This window comes from Musca domestica, unplaced genomic scaffold, assembly GCF_030504385.1.
Source record: "Musca domestica strain aabys unplaced genomic scaffold, Musca_domestica.polishedcontigs.V.1.1 2, whole genome shotgun sequence".
Taxonomy (NCBI): domain Eukaryota; kingdom Metazoa; phylum Arthropoda; class Insecta; order Diptera; family Muscidae; genus Musca; species Musca domestica.
The window spans coordinates 48026711-48052542 of NW_026712249.1; the positions used below are offsets into that span (position 1 = coordinate 48026711).

General features: G+C 35.9%; 1 protein-coding gene across 1 annotated transcript in view; it reads right to left on the reverse strand.

Moving 5' to 3' along the window:
* LOC101887557 (mastermind-like domain-containing protein 1) overlaps window positions 1-25832 on the reverse strand; it is a 285577-nt gene that overhangs the window by 166211 nt on the left and 93534 nt on the right. Inside the window, exon 5 of the mRNA XM_059121464.1 lies at window positions 4958-5019. The gene's annotated coding sequence lies outside the window, so the exon portion shown is untranslated. The remainder of the gene's footprint in view (window positions 1-4957; window positions 5020-25832) is intronic.

The window sequence follows — 25832 nt, forward strand, 5'->3', positions numbered from 1 at the left end:
GGTGGTGTGTGTTTGTGCGGGGATTATGGGCCTCAATGTGTTTGGGGAATTTAACAGTTCGCTAAATATGTAAATGTTCGCACTCTAATATGTGATACTCTCTCTCTTTGAGGAAATATTGTATTACTGGTGTTTCGAAATTGCTTTGAAGTAGATTAATTGACAAATATTATTTAACTTAAATGATGCGTAAGAAAAACCTCATTAATATATATATTTGCCTAGGAAATACGCAGTTATCTACCGTTTTTAAGACGCAATAAAAAAGGAATATAAATAAACACTCTTGCTTAAGATATAATTATAAGGTAAGATTTTATGAAGTCAGATGGTGTTACACACTTTAAAAAAATATATCTTTAAATTACAGGGTGAGATGAAAAAACTGCAGCCAACTTCAGACTGCTGTCATTTCAAATCCACTCGTCCGTCAGCTGTTAAAATTATTCCAGTTGTAGCTCATTATATTGTTTACAAGCATAGAAAAGCATTTTGTAGAGAATTTTCCAGATAAAAGTTATTTGTGATGGAATTCAAGCGTGATAGTGTGATTTCTTTATATTTGATTGGAAGACCACAAGTGGTCTTCCACCGTTAGAGCACTTCAGCATTTAAATGTGAATAAATCTTTTGAGTCTCGTACCATCTGTCGTTACCGTGATATTGGTAGCGTAGCCCGACGTCATGGCAATTGGGCGGAAGAAACCTGCAACATTAGTAGAAATAGTTCGAAAAGTAAAAAAGCGACTTGATCGAAACCCACGTCGCAGTGGTCGAAAAATTGCTAGTAAGTTGAACATATCGCAATATTCCATTCGGCAAATATTGAAAAATGAGCTCGGGGTAAAGCCGTTAAAATTCCAAAAAGTGCAAGAACTTTCAACAAGAACTTTCGCAACAGAAAGAAAATAGACTCAAAAGAGTTGCTCCCCTTGGCCGAAAGTGGTGAACTGCCGAATTTGGTTTTCTCCGATGAGAAAACATTCGTTGTCCAGCAGTTTGTAAACAAACAAAATGATCGTGTTTACTTGCCAAAGAGGTCAGCTGAAAATGCGCACTTTGGTTGGCCACCAGAACTCAGGCGCCGGCCATGGTGATGGTGTGGGCCGCCATAACAGTCGATGGTCTCTCTCCGCTCGTATTAATCAACCGTGACATCAGAAAAAATGCCGAATATTATCGCACTCAGCACGCGCCACCCAAGAATACTTACAAAATGAGGTTCCTCGCTTCATTTCCAGCGCACAAAGGCCACCAAAATCTCCGGATACTAATACGATGGACTATTGTGTCTGGAGTATTTTGGAAAGCAAGGTTGGCACTAGAAAATACTAAAGTGGCGATCACCTCAAGCAAGATTGCCGGGAATGAGCCAAAATACCACAGGACAACATTCGGGCAGAGTGTGACGGTTTCATTGGACGTGATTCCATGCCAAAGGTGACCAATTCGAAAAAATCTAAATTTATTCTAAGATTTTATGCTATTTCCGACATTTTATGCTTTCGTTCATTAAAATTTAAAAAAATTAAAAATGATGGCGTTTAACTTTGTTACAGTTTTTTTTATCTCAACCTTTATAGGTCCACCATATCGTCTATCCGTTATATAACGGTACCTTCAGATATTTGGTACTCTGATGACTTTAGCCCCTTTTTCTATGGAATTGTCTGAAAATCCACACAAGGAGTTCCTTCTGAGTACTTTATCCCTGTAAGAGAATTGTCTATATAGGTCCACAACTATGGCACTATAGCTATATATATGTACCCTCCGATATTCGGGACTTTGTTAATTTTAGCGACATTTTTGACAGGAATTGTTTTAAATTTTGTATTTAATGTTTGAAGCTCGTAATGAGTACTACAACCCATGACGGAAAATTGTCTATGTAGGTCCACGTCTTCGTATAGTCCACATACATTCTGTATTTTCATAATATTAGCAACATTATTCACCGGAATTGTTTCAAATGCGATGATATTCGTGACATTTCAAGGAATTGTTTTAAGTTTTTTATTTGAAGTTCGGAATCGGTACTACAGCCTATGACAAAAAACGACGTATGCAGGCCCACGTCTTAGTATAGCCCCCGTATAAAGGTTTTTATTTAAGTGGTATTTTTCAGGGTTTGTTTTTTTAAATTATTCAAGATCCTTCAAAATTATGAAGAGCATTAAATGTTTGGCCGGGCCTAATATAGCTGCTTTTTTACTTTTTTATTTTCATAATCTATGATAATGTCAATTTATGGAAGTTAAATCACCAAAGATTTGGTTATATTCCATATTTTGGTTTAAATCTTAACCTAACTCCGTTTTTGCGATCGCTTGAATCTTATCAAATATTTTATAGGCTATACAATCAATTAAATTAATTTCCCTGTAATTGAAATTAATACCACAAAATGTAATTATACTCCCAGAAAACATAACATTGCACTGTAATTCTAAAATTTTAACCAAATGTTGACTATTATTACTAAAACTCAATTTTCATGTTATTCTTTCAGAATGCCGTAAATGTCAATTCAATTAAAAATAAAACTGAAAGGATTTGAACAAAGCATGTGAAAGAAATCTTTTCATGAGAAATGGCAAAACAACATACAAAATTGTTGGAAATATTCATATATAGTGCTGCAAAAAAAGTTTGGTTTTATCCAAATTCTGTTGTTGAAATTTCAACTTTGTGATTATATAGAAATACAAAAAAAGGTTAATTAAAAAGTATTTGAACAGAACTAAGACAACCCCATTAGTTTCTCAGAATTTTCATTAGAATAGAAAAATATAACTATAAAACTTTATTTTGATATGTTGCTAATTGGAAGTTTCATTTCGAAAAAAAATAATAAACTTTGTACATACTTTTGAGTGCAGGTCAGGCGCTGGGAAAATCTAACAATATTAGAAAATTATTAATTTTCAGCTGATATAAAATACAGTATGTGTATTGTGCGCTATCTTATACGATAATATTAAAGGCCATAACCCAGACACACAGATATCAATGCGACAATAGGTACTTACGACCACTTAAATGGAAAAAAACAAGCTACATGGCTGCTTGTTCTTTCATTTCCCTTTTTAAATCTAATAACTGATATTAGTTTTATTAGTAATTAAGGAAAATATTTCTAAATATAAGCCAGAATTGAATATACACCCGGACTTAAGAGATGTTATTTAGTTTTTAACGCCTTAATATATTTGTCTGAGACCTCAAAAACTATGTATCAGCCCGATGAAAACAACTTAACCTAAAAGTACGGTCATGATATGTTATTGATCCAAATAATAGGCTAGGTCGATTCTGTCATGTCAATCCATCTGTCTCTCGGCCTCTCTGATGGAGTCAAGTATGAGGCCACATTACGTTATGTTGAGATTTCAAATTTGGCTATTAAGTGGTTCGTGATTTTATAAAAGTCTTTCACTTTATATGCTCTTACGCCAAAAATTGTAGATTTTATTCTAACAATTTTAGAATTTTTACAAAAATACAAGGTGAGATAAAAAAACTGCAACAAAGTCAAACGCCATAATTTTTACATTTTTTAATATTATTGAATGTCGGAAATAGCAGCAAATTTTAGAATAAGTTTAGATTTGTTCGAATTGTTCACCTTTGGCACGAATTATGGCCTCCCAACATCCAATGAAACCGTCACACGCTGCCCGAATCTTGCTCTGGGATAGTTTGTCCATTCGCGGGGAAGCACTTGCTTGAGGTGATCGACACTTTGGTATTTTTAGTGCCAACCTTGCTCTCCAAAATACTCCATACACAATAATCCAACGGATTGGTATCCGGAGAAAGTGTGTTCCCAGTATATAGGTAACATTCTTGCAGCGAAGTGTGTATATGGGTGTTTTGATGATTTTAGCTAATTTTTTCAACAGAATAATCTTAAACTTTGTGCTTGGAGTTCGTTAACGACAGATACTTGATTGTTAAGTTTGACGTTCATGTATAGCCCCATATAACTGTAACACCTGATATTCGGAATTTTTAAAATCACCTATTCTTTCATACCCTACACCATATTATTCAGGGTATATTAACTTTGTCATTCCGTTTGTCCTAGCCCCAGCAAAGTGGAAAATTCTAAGTCGATTTAGCAATGTCCGTATGTCTGTTGTAATCACGCTATCTTTCGAACGAATTGAGAACGATAGATATGCAGGTCAACGACTTCGTATAACCCACATATAAGGGTACCTAACTTTATTCCATATTTTGATGATATAAGCGACACTTCTCACCGGAATTGTTTCAAATTTCGTTTTAAAGTTCGTAATCGGTACTACAGCCTATAACTTATGAGGGTTCTCGTCTTCGAATTGCCTCCAAATAATGGTTGAGATTATTAAACGTTCGGCCCGTACGAACTTAGCTGCTTTTTTACTTTTTTACACCTTAGAGGTTATTGACCCAATATCCAAATCGACTGTAGGTCGATATCTCAGTTTCTCGCATACAATATTCAATATAGATCCACTTGCCAGCTACTGGGGCTACCACACAACGGTAGCAACTGATTTTTGTTATTTTGAAGGTTGTCATCCCAAAGTCCAAATTCGGGCTCCTTGTTGTTAGAGTAACTCCTCTCAAAAAAATACATTATACCTCCCTATGACGAGACTTCCGTCAATAATTTCAATGTGTATTATTTATTCTTTGATTTCTTTAGGACAACAAGTAATTCATCAATCCATAATATCATCTTTATACTGACGTATGACAACGGCAGTCTTGCATGGTTAAGAAAAGATTGAAAATCAACTTTACCTAATTTGCATGTAATACTTGTGTAATTTAATTTTAATTTCTCAATAATAAAAATTTGATTATGCGAATAGTTACATAAAAGTTTATTAAATTCGAAATTAATTTAATTGAATTCTAACTAATTTACATATTTTAATGTTAAATAATAAATTGTATAACTTACCGTTTTGCTTACATTTAAGCCATGTGCCAAGAATACGAATTAGTATTGCCATTCAATAAAATCTGCAAATGGAAAGAGGAAAGGGGAAAGGGGAAAATTGATATTAAATTTAATTACCTTTTAAGGCATTTATAAATAATGACATCCCCTTTATAGTCGACTAGAATCAAATGAATAATTGCAGCAGTTTGCGGTAACCTTCAAATGACTATATGGGTTCATTATGCACAGTCTGATAATAAATGGAACAAAAGGCAATCCATAATTAATTTTTAAGAAATGATTGTTAAAATTATAATTTCATATTCTATGATTTAAGGGTTAAACACTTTATACGGTGTAATCTCATTGAACTTTCTCAAAATATAAAAAATTACTTCAATATTGACATTTTTATGCTGATAACCCCTCCATCACTTGAATAAATAAAATAAAACCCAACAAGGCCAACAAGAGATGAGTTGATTAAATTAAATTTGTAACATTTAAATTCAATTTATGACCGACAATCAAATTTAATGCAACGTTCAACTTGGCCGAAGAAAACATTCAATTTAATTACACAGATGATGAAATCTTATAAAAATCTTCCATTTTAAGATTTTTTTAAAGACAGACAGACAGTCAGACAAACAAATAACCCAACCAATGTTAAGAAACCGCAATCAAATGTAAATGTAAACAAGTGGGCGTGTAGAAGAAAATATGCAGACACCCACTTACATCCGCTGCCATCAGAGTCAGACAAGAAGGATGTAAAAAGTAATGAACAGTGGAATACAATTTTATGTAAGTAGTAATTTATAAAAATTTGAAAATTTATATATGTGCATGGGCTCAGAATCAAGGCCAATTTAATAACGACACAAAATTTAATTTGAGATATAGTCTTCTCTTGCTGTAAGAATTTTTTACTCCGTGTATTCCATCAAAATAAAGAAAGAATAAAGAATTTTTATACCCTCAGCCATATGGCTATTTGATACGTGCCCCATTGAAATATCGGTTTAAGACACTAGATATCTTTGGAACAAATCCGTTTGAGGACATTAGAAGTCAATCTAGCGATGTCCGTCCGTCTGTCTGTCTGGCTGATGCGCACGATATCTCTCGAAAGAAGTATACGATTTGGCCCAAACTTGGTACATCGTAATATTATTATCAAACTTAGATCGTGCTCGGAAATGGGCAATATCGGTCCACTACTTCGGTACCTACCAACAAAAGGACGAAATTTTCAAAAGCTAATCCCAAAATTTGCATCAGTACTAAGTCAGGTGCGAAAATGTCCATTCTATTAATTCCCTTCTCCACTAAGGGTCAAAATTTTGAAAAATGATAACTCTAATAAAATGTGACCTGAGAATCCGGTTATCTTCAAATATCACACATAACAATATTTTTATAAACCCAAAGTTTGGTTTGAAGATACAAAATATCGGTCCTACCCCACAAAAGGACGAAATTTTCAAAAAATAGTTTACTACACAGAAAGAAAAAGCATAATCCGATTTGCTTAAACTTTGAAAATCATAATATTTGCATCAGTACTAGGTTAGGTACGAAAATTGAAAATATTGGTCCACTCCACAAAGGGTCATAATTTTGAATAATTATAACTCTAATAAAATGTGACATAAGATTCTGATTATCCTCAAAAACGCATATCACAATATTTTTACCAACCCAAGGTCTGATGTGGAGATGGATATACCCATCTCTCCACTTCTGCTGGTACCTCCCCACAAAGGGTTAAAATTTTAAATATCCCATAAAATGCGAAATTAACATCCAATTCCATTCAAACTTGGCAAAACTCAATATTTCTATCAACACAAGATCTTTTAAAAAGATGGTAGAGATCGGATCATTCCTTCTAGTACCTTCCCCACAAAAGGCCAACATTTTAAATAATCAAAACGAGCATAAATTCGTAATAAGAATCAGACTCTCCTCAAATTTCACACATATCATTATTTTTACTAGCACAAGATCTGCTTTGAAGATGGGATATATCGGTCCACTTCTTCTGGTACCTTCCCCACAAAGGGTAAAAATATGGAATATCCATGAAGCTCATAAAACGCGAAATTAACATTCGATTCCATTCAGACTTGGCTCATCTTAAAATGTCCATCAACACAAGATCTGTTATAAAGATGGTAAAAGTCGGATCATTTTTTCTGGTACCTCTCCCACATAGGGCTCAAGATTATTTCGCATAAAATTGGATATAAATGTTACATTTTCTTGTAATTGAGCCCATGCCAATGTTTTTATCTGTATTAGATGAAGAGTGAAATGAGTGAGGTTCCACATATTGTGGATTAAAGTATTCAATTCTTCAATCCGCTATATCTGGTAACTCACCCATTTTTAAACATTTTCTAAAAATTATCGCAAATCTCGCATAGAGTAAAGGATGTAGTCAATATAGCCCACATGGACAAATACTGAACTCATTTACATGCTATTTCCCCACACATGTTCTTTCGCCCCCCCATATTCTCAAATTTATGATTGTTGGCCACTGTTCATAGCAAAGGAAGCCCTGATTGTGCAGAGTTGCAGAAAACAAATTAAAGTGAAATGAACTAACCTGTTGGGAGAACATTTCAAATTAATAACAGTTCAACATCCCTTTAACACAAGTATAAGTATGTTCATATTCTTTGTGCATATTGTACGTGATTGCCAAGAAAAAAGATCTATTCACGCTTACGAAGACGAAATCTGGAAGAGAAAATTTAAAATGTAACTCCCAAAGGACACATATTCTGTACATGCTTTATTTTTTATTCTAGAGAAGAAAATAAACGAACAATATATTCTTTTTGATAACCTGCATTACAGATGTGCATGTCAACGAGTATCTAGTTCACTACTAAAACAGCATAATGATGAATTTTTTAAATGTTCCGCAGGGCTATATAGTATTTGCCTGGAGTATATGTCATTTGATACAACCTAAATGTGCCTCTTTGACGAAATCCGAACCGAACTATACAGAAAATCAAACTGAACAAATTATTCATATTATTATACTAGCCAGTAGTAGTCATTTTTAGTAGAGCTACACACTGGCGGAGGCATTTGTACCTCTCACGCCAAATAACATTGCTATGGAGCGCATGATATGACTTCAAGATGAATATATGGGAACCGATTTTAACCAATTAGAAAAATTCGGATGAATGTGCAAAAATCCATCTAATTTGGGCTTAAAATACATATTTTGCGAACAATGATCTTTTAAAAAAATTGACAGAGGTATTTCTGAGCTGTAGGAGATATCTGGAATCATATATCATTCTTTAAAAGTACATATTACGAATGTGGGTGACTTAACGCCAAATCGTATGACACATATGTATGAGAGCTAAATGTATATCTGAACCGAATTTAAAATACCTGTTTCTAGGATGAATATACTAAAATCCACCACATGTGGGCTAATACTAACCATTTGGTGCACAAAAACTTAAAATCAGCTAAAAATATGTAGGGAAGCTATATCTAAATTTGAACAGATCTCGAAAAAATTTGTAAATTTATGTTTGTGGTGTATCTAATATATTTTTTTCTAAATATCGTTGTTATGGATGTTCCGGGGTGTAAGGGCAAAAGTAAAAAATGGGTTGAACAATATATATATGGAAGCTATGGCTATATCTGAACCGATTTTCACTAAATTTAGCCTACCTCCTTCTAGGCACAACTTGTGGGAACGTGGCAGATCCCATACTATTGGGGCTTATATTACATATTTGGTGCACAGAAAAGATAAACCGGATGAAGATATATACAGGAAAGACGAAAAAAATTCAACCACCTTCAGACTGCTGTCATTTCTAAGCCACTCGTCCGACAGCTGTTAAAATTATTCCAGTGACAGCTCACTATATTGTTTACAAGCGTACAAAAGCATTTTTGGTGTTTGGTGAGAATTTTCAAGAAAAAAAGTTATTTGTGATGGAATTCAAGCGAGATGGTGTGATTTCTTTATATTTCGCTGGAAAACCACAAGTGGGTATCATTAGAGCACTCCAGCATTAAAATGTGAATAAATCTTTTGTGTCTCGTACCATTGCTCCGTACCGTGATACTGGCGGCGTAGCGCGACGTCAAGAAGGTGGACGGAAGAAAACGAAAACATCAACAGAAATGATTCGAAAAGTAAAGAAGCGTCTTGATCGAAACCCGCGTCGTAGTGGCCGAAAATGGCTCGTGACCTGAGCATATCGCAATATTCCATTCAGCAAATATTGAAAATTTTTAATTTCCAAAAAGTGCAAGAAATTACACCGCAACAGAAAGAAAATCGATTCAAAAGAGCTAAAGAGTTGTTTCGCTTGGCCGAAAGTGGTAAACTGCCGAATTTGGTTTTCTCCGATGAGAAAACATTCGTTGTCCAGCAGTTTGTAAACAAACAAAATGATCGTGTTTACTTGCCAAAGAGGTCAGCTGAAAATGTGCACCTTCGGTTGGCCACCATGGTGATGGTATGGGCTGTCATAACAGCCGATGCTCGCTCGTATTAATCGACCGTAGCATCAGAATAAATGCTGAATATTATCGCGAAAATATTCTGGAGGGTGTATTAAAGCCTTAAGCACGCATTTTGGCATTCCAACAGGACTGCACCATCGCACTGAGGATCCTCACTTCATTTTCACAGCACATTGGCCACCAAAATCTCCGGATACCAATACTTTGGACTATTGTGTCTGGAGTATTTTGGAAAGCAAGGTTGGCACTAAAAAATACCAAATTGTCGATCACATCAAGCAAGTGCTTCACCGGGAATGGGCCAAAATACCACAGAGCAACATTCGGACAGCGTGTGACGGTTTCATTGCCTGTTTGAAGGCCATAATTCTTGCCAAAGGTGACCAATTCGAACCAATCAAAAGTTATTTTAAAATTTGATGCTATTTCCGACATTTTTTGCTTTTATTCAATAACATTTAAAGAGAATGTAAAAATTATTTCGTTTGACTTTTTTGCAGTTTTTTTATCTCACCCTGTATATATAGAAGCTTTATCTAAATATTGACCGTTTATGTTCAATTTTGATTGAGTTGATGATTTGTGCAATATTTCATCTCGATCAAGAAATAATTGCGACCTGTCCTTTTTCACAAAAATACAGGGGAAAATAGACGGGTGGATAGACATCCATAAATCGAGTCAGAAAGTGATTCTAAGAGGATTCCCAAAAATCAAGACGGGTATATCTCGTTTTCTTTCCATGTTACAAGCAAATACCCAAAGAATTCCTCTACCAGAGGGGGTTTAGGGTACAAAAAGTCCTAACCCAAAATGTTGGAATGAATCTAAAGAAAAGTGGGCTTTTCGCTAGATCTTAATATAATGAAGGTTTGATTGACACTTTCGTCTTTCGCAATAATTTGGGAAAGTGATTGTCAAGTGATTTTGATGGGAGTGATTTTTTTTTAAACAAATTTGACTCTATTTGATATACATTTTTGCTTAAATGATCGATTTATAAAGTAATTAGATCGGAAAATAGAGTTTTTGGGCCTGCAACGAAACTTAAAATATCTTTGGCTATTTAGCTTCAAGAAATTTCGGGTAAATGTCAGCCGCAAGTAGAACGTCTTAACAAATTGTACCTACGTTGATTAATTGAATTACCAAATTTAAGATAATTTCTTTGAAAATATGGTACACAACTTTTGAGAGAAGGAAAGTCAAGAGATACCTTTTACAGCGACTAAATTTAAATGTGGGCCATTTTCAATACCAACGATTTTAGGAATACTTAAAACTTCAACGTCAAATGTTATTAATTTATCTTGAAAATTGTAACCTCTATCTTGATTTCAACAAATTTACTTCTTTGGAGGATGGCATAAAATAGTAAATTTTTCGGAGTTTAGGTTTTTCACGACTCTGACCTTAGCGAAATACCTAGACTCCGACTATGCAAACCTATATTCAGTGTTTGCAGGTTATGGTGATTTCGTGAATGACATATGCTTGGTTTTTATAAGTTTTTTTTGTAGTTGTGGAATCGCCCTCGTAATGAAGATTCTTACGATACACAACAAAAATCAATCGGTTTTAGTACTTATCGCACAAATTGACTGAATGACTTAGCAAAAATATATTACTACAAATATTTGTAACAAATTTAAAACAAAGCTAGCATTTTTGCACACATAGAGGTTCTTTGTACATGTGTACTCACAAAGTATGGCTATAGTTGTTGCATTAGCTTGTAATGTGAACTTGAAAATAAAGCCGAAGAAAAAAAGCAGCAGCATTAGAGCACAACAGCAACTCACTTAGCTAACCTTCAGTTTCGTGTCCTTGTTCCCTCAGCCTTGATGTTGGTTGGTCAAATACGATGAAAAAAATACATACATATATATGTTTGACATTCTGTTGTATGCCCGGCAACATGGTGGAGATCCGACATACTTGTGGATTGGATTAAAGCAAAGTCATGGGAAATAGATTTACATTTAAGATGTAATGCAAAATGGAATGCAATTTCTTGGCGAGCTATTTACGGTGGTGGATGGGTGGTCAAGTTAAGGGAACAGTGAAACCACTAAGTGGTTTGAAAATTACAATGAAATATTATAGAATTATAACAACAAATCAAATTAACCAACTCTTAACATTGCTCCAATGCTGCGCCTCTATTCACTGTTGATGGGTTTCACTGTCTTACCCTCGAAACCCCACACATCAGAAAAGGAACCATAATGAAGTTTTACATAAGATTTAAAGTTCCATTGCAGAGAAGAGGAAATTGTTTGCATTATTCTTGAATGATTGCTTTTTATTCGAACAATCTCTGTGTGCCAACAGCATTATGGCACAAAAGAATCCATAAATAAAAGGAATGCCAAGTGGACAGGATGCATGTAAAGTAATTTTTTTTCTTTGTGTGTTCTTCCCTTATTCGATGCATATGCAATATTCTGCCTCGAATAGTTACATTTTTCAAACATGATCAAGTGAATAAGGAAAGAGGGACTTAATATAAGAATATCAAATAACAATAATAAAATGTACTGTAATAAAGATTATAAATATATTTTTGCATTGCAAAAAAAGGATGAAAGAAGATGATACATTTCTTTGAATATTTTATATATCACTTAATTAAAAAATAACTCAAATCTTCTATGGAAACGAATGTTTTTGCTGATAAGAAATTCTTTTTGCACATCACACATAAGTAACCTGCCAAAATGTAATAGTTACTCTACCAGTAATTAACAATTGTTTTACGAGTTGGTTAACCCATCTGGCTTTAGGGTGATAGAAATTTAACTATGTGACATTTTAGGACATGCATAATTTGTTTAGAGTAGACCGATATTAATAATATTGATGCCGATAGGCCCTATATCGGATATACAGGGTGAGATCAAAAAAACTGCAACTAACTTCAGACTGTTGTTATTTCTAAGTCACTCGTCCGACAGCTGTTAAAATTATTCCAGTGACAGTTCATTATATTCTTTACAAGCGTAGAAAAGGGTTTTGGTGAGAATTTTCCAGAAAAAAAGTTATTCGTGATGGAATTCAAGCGTGATAGTGTGATTTCTTTGTATTTGGCTGGAAAACCCCAAATGGCTATCGTTAGAGCATCCCAGCATTTAAATGTGAATAAATCTTTTGTGTCTTGTACCATCGCTCGTTACCGTGATACTGGAAGCGTCAAGGAAGTGGGCGGAAGAAAACAGAAACATCAGAATAAATGGTTCGAATAGTAAAGAAGCGACTTGATCAAAACCCGCGCAGTGGCCGAAAAATGGCTCGTGAGCTGAACGCAAATCTTGAAAATTGAGCTCAGAGTGAAGCCATTGAAATTCCAAAAAGTACAAGAACTTACACCGCAACAGAGAGATAATAGACTCAAAAGAGCTAAAGAGTTGCTTCCCTTAGCCGAAAGTGGTGAACTGCCGAATGTATGCCGATGACTTTCACCGATGAGGAAACATTCTTTGTTCAGCAGTTTGTAAACAAACAAAATGATCGTGTTTACTTGCCAAAGAGGTCAGGTGAAAATGTGCACCTTCGGTTGGCCACCAGAACTCAAGCGCCGGCCATGGTGATAGCTGAGGGCCGACATAACAGCCGATAATCGCTCTCCGCACGTATTTATCGACCGTGACATCAGAATAAATGCCGAATATTATCGCGAAAATATTCTGGATTAAAGCCTTGGGCAAGCAAACATTTTGGTCGCAGACCTTGGACATTCCAACAGGACTCAGCAACAACGCACTCAGCACGCGCCACCTCGGTTCCTCGCTTCATTTCCAGCGCACAAAATCTCCGCATGCCAATCCGTTGAACTATTGTATCTGGAGTATTTTGGAAAGCAAGGTTGGCACTAAAAAATACCACATTGTCGATCACCTCAAGCAAGTGCTGCGCCGGGAATGGGCCAAAATACCGCAGAGCAACATTCGGGCAGCGTGTGACGGTTTCATTGGCCGCTTGAAGGCCATAATTCGTGCCAAAGGGGACCAATTCGAACATATCTAAACTTAAACTAATTTTTGATGATATTTCCGACATTAATCAATAAATCAATAAAATTCAAAAAGAACAAGTTAAAAAGCACTAAGTTCGGCCGGGCCGAACTTTGAATACCCTCCACCATTTGGAACGAATTTTGAAATTATCAAAAAATAAAATCCTTAAAAAATTCTGTTAAAATTTTAAGAATGCCAAGTATAGCCGTCTATATTTGGTCTATACGACGTGGACCTACATAGGCATTGTTTGTCATAAGTCATTACCAAATTCGAAACTTGAAATAAACGGTGAATAATGTAGCTGAAATCATCAAAATATCGTATATAGGGAGGTACCGTTATATCGGAGCTGTGCGATGACCTGGACCTGCATAGACAACTTTCTGTCACAGGCTGTAGCATCCATTACGAACTTCAAACACGACACCTCAAACAATAACGGTGAATATTGTACCTAAAATCGTCAATATACCGAATATAGGGAGGTACTGATATATGGGGCCTATACGAAAACCTGGACCTGCATAGACAATTTTCCGTCACAGACTATAGTTCCCATAACGTAATTCGAAACAATTGCGATTAATAATGACACTAAAATCATCAAAATACCGAAAATTGGGAGGTACCGTTATATGGGGGGTATATGAAAACGTGGACCTACATGGCCCATTTACGACCTTAACCTGCCTACTGGAAAAATAAACAAGTGTGCAAAATTGTAGCCTTCTACATCGCTAACTTATAATTTTACGCTGATCAAGAATATATATACTTTGTTGGGTCTGACATGAGTATTTCGAGGAGTTACAAACGGAATGACAAAGTTAATATACCCTCCGTTGTATGGTGGAGGGTACAAAAATGTAAAAATTATGGCTTTGTTGTAGTCCTTTTTTATTTCACCCTATATGTATGGGAGCTATAGCTATAGCTGTACCGAGTTTTACCAAATTTGATGCACTTGCTTCTAGACTGAATTTGATCCGATGTGCCAATATTCAGGTCATTTCGACTGATATTGGTCATATCAATTAGTGCACAATTGACCCGAAATCTGTTGAAGATATATATGGGAGCAATATCTAAATCGGTTCCGATTATTACCAATTTCAATAGGTTTCGTCCTTGGGCCAAGCAAACAATATTTGGAGAAATTCATCTCAATCGGATAATAAATGCAACCTGCATTTTTTTTACAAAAATACATGGATGGACGGACGGACAGAGAGACGGACTGACATGCATAAATCGACTCAGAAAGTGATTCAATAAAGATCCTCAAAAGTAACTATAGGTCTATCTCGGTTCCTTCTCCCTGTTACAAACAAATGCATAAAGACATAATACCCTTAATACACCACAGTCTTGGTATTCTCTGTGTAGCCATTAGGACAAAAGCATAAACTAAATTTGAATTAATATTTATAGGCATTCCTCTGCTTAATATATTAACTAATATTATTAAGCCATTATCGATTGTATATTAAATACACTTTATATGGGCAACCCTGTGCCCATATTCGACGGACCCATCTGGCAACGCCATAACTTTTGACAGAGATGTTACATCGCTTAATGACATACCGCGTTTGAAGCGTCAGTCCAAGCAGATTTTTACCATGAACCAATACACGCCATGCGCTGTGAAATAGTTGCAATTTACAAGAAGTCAATTGTGAAAACTCAAACTTAGAACATTAAAAAATGTGAGAAGTGCGCCTTCTAAGAACACCATTAAGCGTTTATACGAAAAATTTTCGACTGGTAAGGCTCTTTCTAATCCGAAGAGGCCATATAAAAGTCGACCAAGGCGATCGGCCGAGAATACTGCTGCAGTACGAGCCAGTGTTGAGAGGTCCCCAAGAACATCCCAAAAACGCCGTTCTCAGCAGTCATCGAAATGGCCGAAGATGACGAGCAATTTTGGAACAAAATTATCATGTCCGATGAAGCCCATTTCACATTGAATGGGGACCGTAAATAAGCAAAATTGCCGTTTTTACGCCACTAAAAATCCTCAGGAGATTCAAGAAGTGCCTCTTCATGACGAAAAAGTCACAGTTTGGTGCGGCGTTAGTGCGAAAAAGGTCATTGGGCCATTTTTCATCCAAAATGAAAATGACCATGCTGTTACCATCAATCAGGATCGTTATCGCGACATGATGTCCAATTTTGTAATGCCAATTATTCGTCGAAAGCGTATGAGGCAGTTCTGGTTTCAACAAGATGGCGCTCCACCGCACACAAGTCGCATAACAATCGATTTTCTGAAGAATTTGTTTCCGGGCCCTTTGATGTCGAAAAGTGGTGATTTGGACAGGCCACCGCGTTCGCCCGATTTGACGCCGCCTGACTTCTTCTTGTGGGGATATTTGAAGTCAAGGTTTACGTTAACAAGCCAAGGACCGTAGAAGAGCTCAAAGACAACATTCGTGAAGAAATAGCCGCTATTCCGTCCGAAATGTTGGCAAAAACGAGGGAAAATGCAGCAAAAAGGGCACAATACATCATCAACGCCAGAGGCGGCCATTTGAGAGATATCATATTCAAAAATTGATGTAAACAAATCTACTTGGAATAAATTAAATGATTAACATTGCCAACCACCAAATTTTTATTTTTTTCTTTGATTTTAAAAAAGGGTCCGTCGAATATGGACAACCCTGTACAGGATCCTTCTTTGGCCTTGTCTCCCTTTAAAAATATATTTTTCTGTACATCTAAAAAAATCTTCTCCCCATAGCGGTGCAGACTAAGAAAGAATATCAATTGAGTGTGACAAGCGGTCACAAACAACATTTCAGACAACAGCAAAAAAATGACACCGAAACATGTCTTGATTACCACTTGGCTACTGACACATGGAACTCAATAAATGTAACAAATTGATTTGATTGGTATACACGTCAATATTCATAATTCAAATAAATATATCTCCATATATTTGAATGATTGATGTTGGGTAAGCAGAATATTCTGTAATTTACTGGAAATGCCTAAAACGCACGCACACACACACAGTTGTTGGCATCAATTCGGGGCTTTGTTTATTGGTTGTCAGTTAAATGCCACTTAACATTGTCTACGAAGAACAAAATGTAATCCCCCACCTTCACCCTCGTATCTCCGTGATATGGTGGTGGTGGTGGTATTCGCCCATCGTCAAAAGGCAATAACATAATTTTCTGCTATCCAAGAATTTCAAGAAACACATATCCTTTTTTTCGAGATATACCTTTGTGCGACAGCAAATATTGAAGGGATAAAAAGGGAGAAAAGCGTTATTTAAGAAATTGTTATATTTCTTTTGTGCCAGATATGTTGTTCGTGTTACGCACAAAAGGACAACATGAAATTCCAACATGGTTATAAGGACAAGGAGACGAAGCAGTAGCCGAGGACAACAAGCTGGTTTCTTAGAACTATTCTGAAGTAATCATTGTAGCTTAAAACTATTCTACAAGAAAAAGGGATAGATTTTTCAAACCACATTCTACTGAGAAATATTGTCACGCACAAACACACGCTCTCTCATATGAAAGTGAATTTTTTGTAATGAAATGGAAACTTTAATAAAATATAAACTTAAAAAAAAAAAAGAAAAAAAAGTTTTGCGGTGAAGGTTTCAAAGCCGACATACATTTCTTTAAGAAGTACTGGAGTTTTTTAATTAGAAATTCTTTTGAAACAAATCTTTAAAGAGATTTAAAGGTGTTGTGGCTACTTTGGTAAACCAAACCACATAATCGCCTTAGGCCCACAGACAGACTGTGCATTTGAAAATGTTCATTGTTTTTCAGGTTAGCTTTGAAAAACTTTTGAGAATTTGGGAATTTAAGTTACAAGAAACTTGTATATTTCAATATAGATTGTAGGACCTATTTTTGAGGAAAGTATCTTCTTTTTGAAAGCAGTCAATTCTACTTTAAATTTGTTACAAGTATCGAAAAAATAAATAGCAAGTAAAAAAGCAGTAAGTTCGGTCGGGCCGAACTTTGAATACCCTACACCATTTACCATACACCATATACCATACACCATTTGGAACGATTTAGAAAATTTTCAAAAAATAAAATCCATTAAAAATTCTTTTAAAATCTTCAAAATGTCTAATATCGGAAGATGCCGATATATGGGGGGATATACGATATTGTTGACCTATATAGACAAATCTATGTCTGGGGGTAAAGTATTCACAAAGAACTCCTTGTGTGGATTTTCAGACAATACCGTAGGAAAATATAGCTAAAATCATCAAAATACCGAATATCGGGGGTACCGTTATATGGGGGATAGACTGCTAACTAAAAACCTCTTGTGTACAATTTCAGACAATTCCGTTGAAAAATGTAACTAAACTCATCAAAATATCGAATATCGAGGGTACCGTTATATAGGGGGCTAACGATATCGTAGACCTATATAGGTATAAAGTACCCACAAGCTACTCCTTGTGTGGATTTTCAGACAATTCCGTTGAAAAATGTGGGTTAAATCATCAAAATACCGAATATCGGGGGGTATCGTTATATGGGGACTATACGATATCGTGGACCTATATAGACAATTCTCTTCCAAGGGATAAAGTACCCACAAGGAACTTGTTGTGTGAATTTTCAGACCATTCCATTAGAAAATGTGGCTAAAATCATCAAAATAGCGAATATCGGGGGGTACCGTTATATGGGGGCTATATGATATCGTGGAGCAATATAGCCCATCTTCGAACTTGATCTGCCTGCAGACAAAAGAGGAATCTGTGCAAAATTTTAGCTTCCTATCTTAATTCGTTTGGACTGTAGCGTGATTACAACAGACGAACAGGCGGACGGACATGGCTAAATCGTCTTAGAATTTATAATTATTTGGGTCTAAAATAATTATTTCGATGAATGACGAACTTAATATACCCTCCATACTATGTATGGTGGAGGGTATAAAAACGAAATATTAAATTCCAAGATGTGTGAGTCGCTCACCTATTCTATTGTAATTTTAGAGACATAAAACAAAGGCTGATTTATTCTTGATGTCGTATATCCACGAACATCTTCTCAGCCCATTTACAATTACAATGTAGGGTTTTTATCCCTTTAGCCATATGGCCAGAGAGGGTTTACAGGATGAGATAAAAAACCGCAACGAAGTCAAATTTTTACATTTTTATACCCTCCACCATACTATGGAAGGTATATTAACTTTGTCATTCCGTTTGTAACTCCTAGAAATACTCATGTCAAGTAAGTATATATATTCTTCATCAGCGTAAAATTCTAAGTCGATTTAGCGATGTCCGTCTGTCTGTTGTAATCACGCAATCTTTCGAACGAATTGAGATAGAAGGCTAAAATTTTGCACACATGTTTATTTTTCCAGTAGGCAGGTTAAGTTCGTAAATGGGCCAAGTATGTCCACGTTTTCATATAGCCCCCATATAACGGTATCTCCAAATATTCGGTATTTTGATGATTTTAGCGACATTATTCACCGGAATTGTTTCAAATTTAGTATTTGAAGTTAGAAATGGATACTACAGCCTAAGACAGAAATTTATCTGTGTAGATTCACGTCTTCGTATAGCCCCCATATAACGGAACCTCCCAATATTCGGCCTTTTGATGATTTTAGCGTCATTATTCACCGAAATTATTTCAAATTACGTATTTAGAGTTCGTAATTGGAACTACAGTCTGTGACAGAAAATTGTCTGTGCAATTGTCAGTACCTCCCAATATTCGGTATTTTGACGAGTTTAGGTACAATACCCACCGAAATTGTTTGAGTTGTCGTATTTGAAGTTCGTAATGGATGCTATAGCCTGTGACAGAAAATTGTCTATGCAGGTCCAGGTCTACCCACAGCTCCGATATAACGGTACCTCCATATATACGATATTTTTATGATTTTAGCTATATTATTCACCGTATATTTCAAGTTTCTTATTTGAATATGGTAATGGCTTACGACAAACAATGGCTATGTATGTTGGGGTCCACGTCGTATAGACCCCAATATAACGGTATTTTTAAAATTTTAACAGAATTTTTTTAGGGATTTTATTTTTTGAAAAATTCCAAATTCGTTCCAAATGGTGGAGGGTATTCAAAGTTCGGCCCGGCCGAAATTCCTGCTTATTAACTTGTTGTTTCTAAATTTTATTGAATAAAAGCAAAAAATATCGGAAATCGCATCAAATTTTAGAGTATGTTTAGATTTGTTCGAATCGGTCACATTTGGCACGAATTATGACCTTCAAACGACCAATGAAACCGTCACACGCTGCCTGAATGTTTCTCTGTGGCATTTTGACCCGTTCCCGGCGAAGCGCTTGCTTCAGGTGATCGACATTTTGGTATTTTTTAGTGCCAACCTTGTTTCCAAAATACTCCAGACAGATTTTGGTGGCCATTGTGAGATGGACATAAAGCGAGGAACCTCATTTCATAACCATTCTTCTGAGTGCGATGGTGCTGAGTCCTGTTGGAATGTCCAAGTTCTGCGGCCAAAATGTTTGCGTTCTCTAGGCTTCAATACAACCTCCATAATATTTTCGCCATAGTATTCAGCATTTATTCTGATACCACGGTCGATTAATACGAGCGACAATAATCGGCTGTTATGTCGGTCCACACCATCAACATGCCCGGCGCTTGAGTTCTGGTGGCCAACCGAAGGTGCACATTTTCAGCTTACCTCTTTGCCAAGTAAAAACGGTCATTTTGTTTGTTTACAAACTGCTGGACAACGAATGTTTTCTCATCGGAGATAACCAAATTCGGCAGTTCACCACTTTCGGCCAAGCGAAGCTCTTTTGAGTCTATTTTCTTACTATTGCGGTGTAATATCTTGCACTTTTTATACCCTCCACCATACATAGTATGGATGGTATATTAAGTTCGTCATTCCGTTTGTAACTCATCGAAATAATAATTTTAGACCCAACAAAGTACATATAATCTTGATCAGCGTAAAATTCTAAGACTAGCCCTATCCGTCAGTTGTAATCACGCTACAGTCAAAACGAATTAAGATAGGAAGCTAAAATTTTGCACAGATCTGTCTGTTATCTGCAGTCAAGTCAAGTTCGAAGATGGGCTATATCGGTCCACGATATTGTATAGCCCCCATATAATGGTACCTCCTGATATTCGGTATTTTGATGATTTTAGCCACTTTTTTCAACGGAATTGTCCGAAATTCTACACAACGAGTTCTTTGTGAGCACTTATCCCCTGCAAAATAATTACGATATAGGTACACGTTATCGAATAGCCCCCTTTAAACGGTATCCCCCGATATTCGGTATTTTGATGATTTTAGCAACATTTTTCAACGGAATTGTCTGAAATTCTACACATCGAGTTCTTTGTGAGTACTTTACCCCCAGACATAGATTGGTCTATACAGGTCTACAATATCGTATATCCCCCCATATATCGACACCTTACGATATTCGGTATTTTTAAGATTTTAAGAAAATTTTTAATGGATTTTACTTTTTTGAAAATTTCCTAATTTGTTCTAAATGGTGGAGGATATCCAAAATTCGTCCCGGACGAACTTACTGCTTTTTTACTTATTGGAATTGCAATGGCTTTACCCCGAGCTCATTTTTTAATATTTGCTGAATGGCTCACGAGCCATTTTTCGACCACTGCGACGCGGGTTTCAATCAAGTCGCTTCTTTACCGTACCTTCCCTTCCATCCACTTCCTTGACGTCGGGCTACGCTACCATTATCCCGGTAAGTACGAGAAAGATTTATTCACATTTAAAAGCTGGAGTGCTCTAACTATAACCACTTGTGCTTTTCTATCACGAATAACTTTTTTTCTGGAAAAATCTCTACAAAGTGCTTTTGTACGCTTCTAAACAATATAGTGAGCAGTCATGGGAATATTTTTAACAGCTGTCGGATGATTGGCTTAGAAATTACAGCAGTCTGAATTTGGTTGCAGTTTTTTTCATCTCACCCTGTATATGAATGATCAAAATCCGAAGATTCAACTACCGATACCTTTGAATTTCTTTGTTGTTTTATTTTCCTATTACTTTATTTTCGTCCCTGATCACTTCCTCTGGATTTCAAGAAAAGCTATCCCCAATAACAATAATTTTTTCCTAATAACTATCCCCATTAAAGGGATATATAAAAATTGTCTTTAACATATTTTTAGAAAGATGCGACAAAGCAAATATGCCCCATTCAATTAAGGACCTTAACATCCCACACCACACAATGACCAACATCCTTAAATCTTCAAAGAGCTTTGAGTAACCTTAAAATAGACAGATAGATGGTAGATATGGCCTTTGGAGTGGCGGTGCTTGTTGTTTGTTTGCTGGTTGACTGGCTGGAGTGTGTGTGTGTGCGTGTGTTTGTTTGGTTCCCCATTGATGTCTATACCTGATATTGCTGCCATTGTAGTTCGGTTCAATGTTAAGATGGGTATTCAATGATATCCCTACAATTGACTTGGTATTAGGGTGAATTATTTTGTTTTTGGGGAATGAGTAGATTTTCTTGGAGATTTTTGCAAAGCAAAACTAATGAACCGAACGAAGGCAAAAGTCTGGATGGAAGGACCCATTCAAAAAGCAATGCGACCAACAACATAGCCCAACAACATCATTGAAGTGTGTAGCATGACTTGGTCTCCTTTTTGACTTGGCATTAGAATTATTTTCGACATCTTCATCTGCTTTTGCCCGTTACTTAAGTATGTATTTGTGTGTACAGCCATATGTTCGTTTGGAGGTTGTCGTCAATAACATCAAATGTTCCACCAATGTCAATATTGACATTTTGACTTAAGGATGTAGCTCTCTCATCCTGGTGGAGGAAAATTGCAAAAAAAAAACAAATTTATTGTAAATGTATGTACATGGATTGACTTGATGCCGTTGTTGTGTTGGAAAATAAGATGGATTTTCTTTTGAAGAAATTGTCTATAAGTGAATCGATAAAAATCGTGGCTCAAAGAGGATAAACATGGGATTATGTTAATCTAGGAAATTTTGTTTTTATGTTTTTTAGCAGATTTGAATTTAAAGAAATTTGGTAGAGGAATTTTAAATAGTTCGGGTTTGGCGGTAATGAGGGTGCAAATAAAAATTTAGACAAGTAAAAAACATTAAGTTCAGCCGGGCCAAACTTTTAATACCCTCCACCTTAGGGTAAAGGAAACATTAGAAGAAATGTGGCAAAAACCATTAAAATAACGAATATCGGGAGGTATCGTTATATGGGGGCTATACGAAATCGTAGACCTACACATACAATGTTTCGCCAAAAGAGCTAGAACCCATTATGACCTACAAATACCAATTCTTAGACAAATCAGTGAAAAAATGTGTCGAAAACTATCAATATACCGAATTCGGGAGGTACCGTTATATGGGTGCTATACCAAAACGTTGACCTATAATTACACTCGCCACACGAACTGGGACCCATTATGATCTACAACTACCAATTTTCAGAGAAATTCTTGAAAAAATGTGTCAAAAATCATCAAAATTATGACCTGCAAATATCAATTTTCAGACAAATCCATGAAAAAATGTGGCATAAATCATCAAAATACCGAATATCGGGAGGAACCGTTATATGGGAACTATACCAGAACGTGGACCGATACCATATCATTTTCAATACCAACCATCCTAGACACAATAAAAATTGCTCTGCTAAATTTTGGCGCTCTATGTCAAATAATGTGGGCTGTATCGTGATTTCAACAGACAGACTGACAGACAGACAGACGGATATCGTTAAATCGACTTAGAATTTTATGCTAATTATGAAGAGATGGGGTCTACGACGAATATTTATGGATTTACAAACGGAATGACAAAGTTAATATACCCTCCTTTCCAAGGTGGAGGGTATAAAAATATTAGTCGGTTTTGCCGACAGATGGTATAAATAGAAAGAAATATTGAGATGCGCCAATTCTGAATAGAATCGGATGTTAATTTCGGGTTCTATGATCTTCATGGATATTGAAAATGTTGACCCTTTGTGGGGGAGGTACCAGAATGATTGGACCGATACATTCCATCTTCATATCAGATCTTCTGTTAGTAAAAATAATGGGATGTGTGGAATATGGAGAGAACCGGATGTTTATTTCGGATTTTATAATCGTTTTGGTTCTTCAAATTGTTGACCCATTATGGGGGAGATACCAGAAGAAATTGTCGGATCTCTATCATTTTTAAAAAACATATCTTGTGTTGTTGAAAATATTGAGATGCACCAGGTTTGAATGGAATCAGATTTTAATTTCGGGTTGTATAAGTTTCATTGATATTCAAAATTTTGACCCTTTGTGGGAGAGGTACCAGAAGGAGTGGACCGATATATTCCAATTTCGCACCAGACCTTGGGATAATAAAACTATTGTGATGTGTGTAATTTGAAGACAATCCGATTTTTACATTACATTTTAAAAGAGTTGTAATTATGCATAATGTTGACCCTTTGTAGGGGGGTACTTGATGGAGTAAACCGATATTGTCCATTTTCGCACCTGACCTAGTACTGATGCCAATATTAGGATTTGCAAAGTTGGAAATCATCCTTTCATCTTTCTGTGCAGTAATTTTTTTTTTTTTTTTTTTTTGTGAAAATTTCGACCTATTGTACCAGGTACCAGAAGGGGTGGACCGATATTGCCCATCTCCGAACTCGATCTGAGCTTGATAATAATATTACGATGCACCGAGTTTGAACCAAATCAGACACTTTCTTTCGAGAGTTATCATGCGCACCAGCCAGCCAGACAGGCAGACGGACGAACATCGGAGTAAGGAGTGGATAGATATATATTATTTCCGCACCATATATAGTATTGAAAGAAATATTTTGCGTTTTATGACCTTCATGGTTATTCAAAATGTTGAACCCCTTGTGGGGAGGTACCGGAAGGTTTGGTTCTATATATTCCATCTTCACACAAGATTTTGCGATCTGTGAAATATTGGGATCTGTGAAATTTGAAGACAATCGGTCACTTATTACACATTTTATAAGAATTATAATTATTCCCCATTTTGACCCGTTGTGGGTGAGGTACTTGATGCATTGCGCAGATATTTTCCACATTCGTACCTGACCTGGCACTGATACAAATATAGGGATTTTCAATGTTTGAACAAAATTGAATAATCCTTTCTGGTTCTATGAGGTAAATTATTTTCTGTGAAAATATTGACCTTTTGTGGGGGTGGTGCTAGAAAGAGTGTTCCGATATTGTCCATCTCCTAGCTCGATCTAAATTTGATAATAATATTACGATATACCAAGTTCAGACCAAATCGGATACTCCTTTTGAGAATTAGACGTCGGGACGGACGGACATCCCTTGATCGCCTTGGAATGGATTTGGTCCAAAGAGACTTAGGGTCTAAAACCGCTATTTCGATGAGGCATGTTTTGGCCGTATCAAAGGATATAAAACCTCTGGTATACTTAACATAGGTATTTCTATGCTATCCGATACCTGTCACCAAATATCGTTGTTGTGGTGTACATTTTACGGGTGTGAAGGACGTAAATACAAAATCGGAATAATCATATAGATGGGACATATAACTATATCTGAACCGATTTTCAGCAAAATTTTACACACTAACCAAATGGAATTTAATTGTGCTAAAATCCATCCAATTCAGGCTTATTTTAACTATTTGGTGCACAATAAACTTGAAATCGGATACAGAGATATATGGGTGCTATGTCCAAATTTAAACCGATTTCCATAAAATTTGGCACATGTGTTTCTAAACAGTATTTGGCATCTTTTCAGGAATATCGTTGTTATGGAGTACATGTTACGGCAGGAGAGAGAAATTTAATAAATCGGACGGGCATATCGGGTGTATATATGGAAGGTATAGATATATGTACTTCCTTCTACGCTCAATTCGCATGCGGCTAATGTTACACATTTGGGGTGCAACAAAGAGCAAATCGGACAAAGATACATGGAAGCTTCATATTAATTTTGACCGATTATTTCCAATTCCAATAGGATTTTGGCAAAATTTCGGTTAATAAATACCACCTATACTGTTTTCACAAAAATTAATTGCCAGACTGACGGCGACCGGACGTACATGCATACATCGTTTCGGAATATTTCTTTCCTTTTAAAATCTAAGGTATTACAAGTTTTTGTAGTTCTCTTTTTTTTCATTTCATAGGTTAATCGAACTGCTTTGCTTTTTAATGGTACCACTAAACCATGTATGCACCTAGCTGATAAATTGCCATAACAAATTTGTCTTAGAAATATGATCTTTCAATGGCATCATTAAATCTTCGCTGCAAATATATA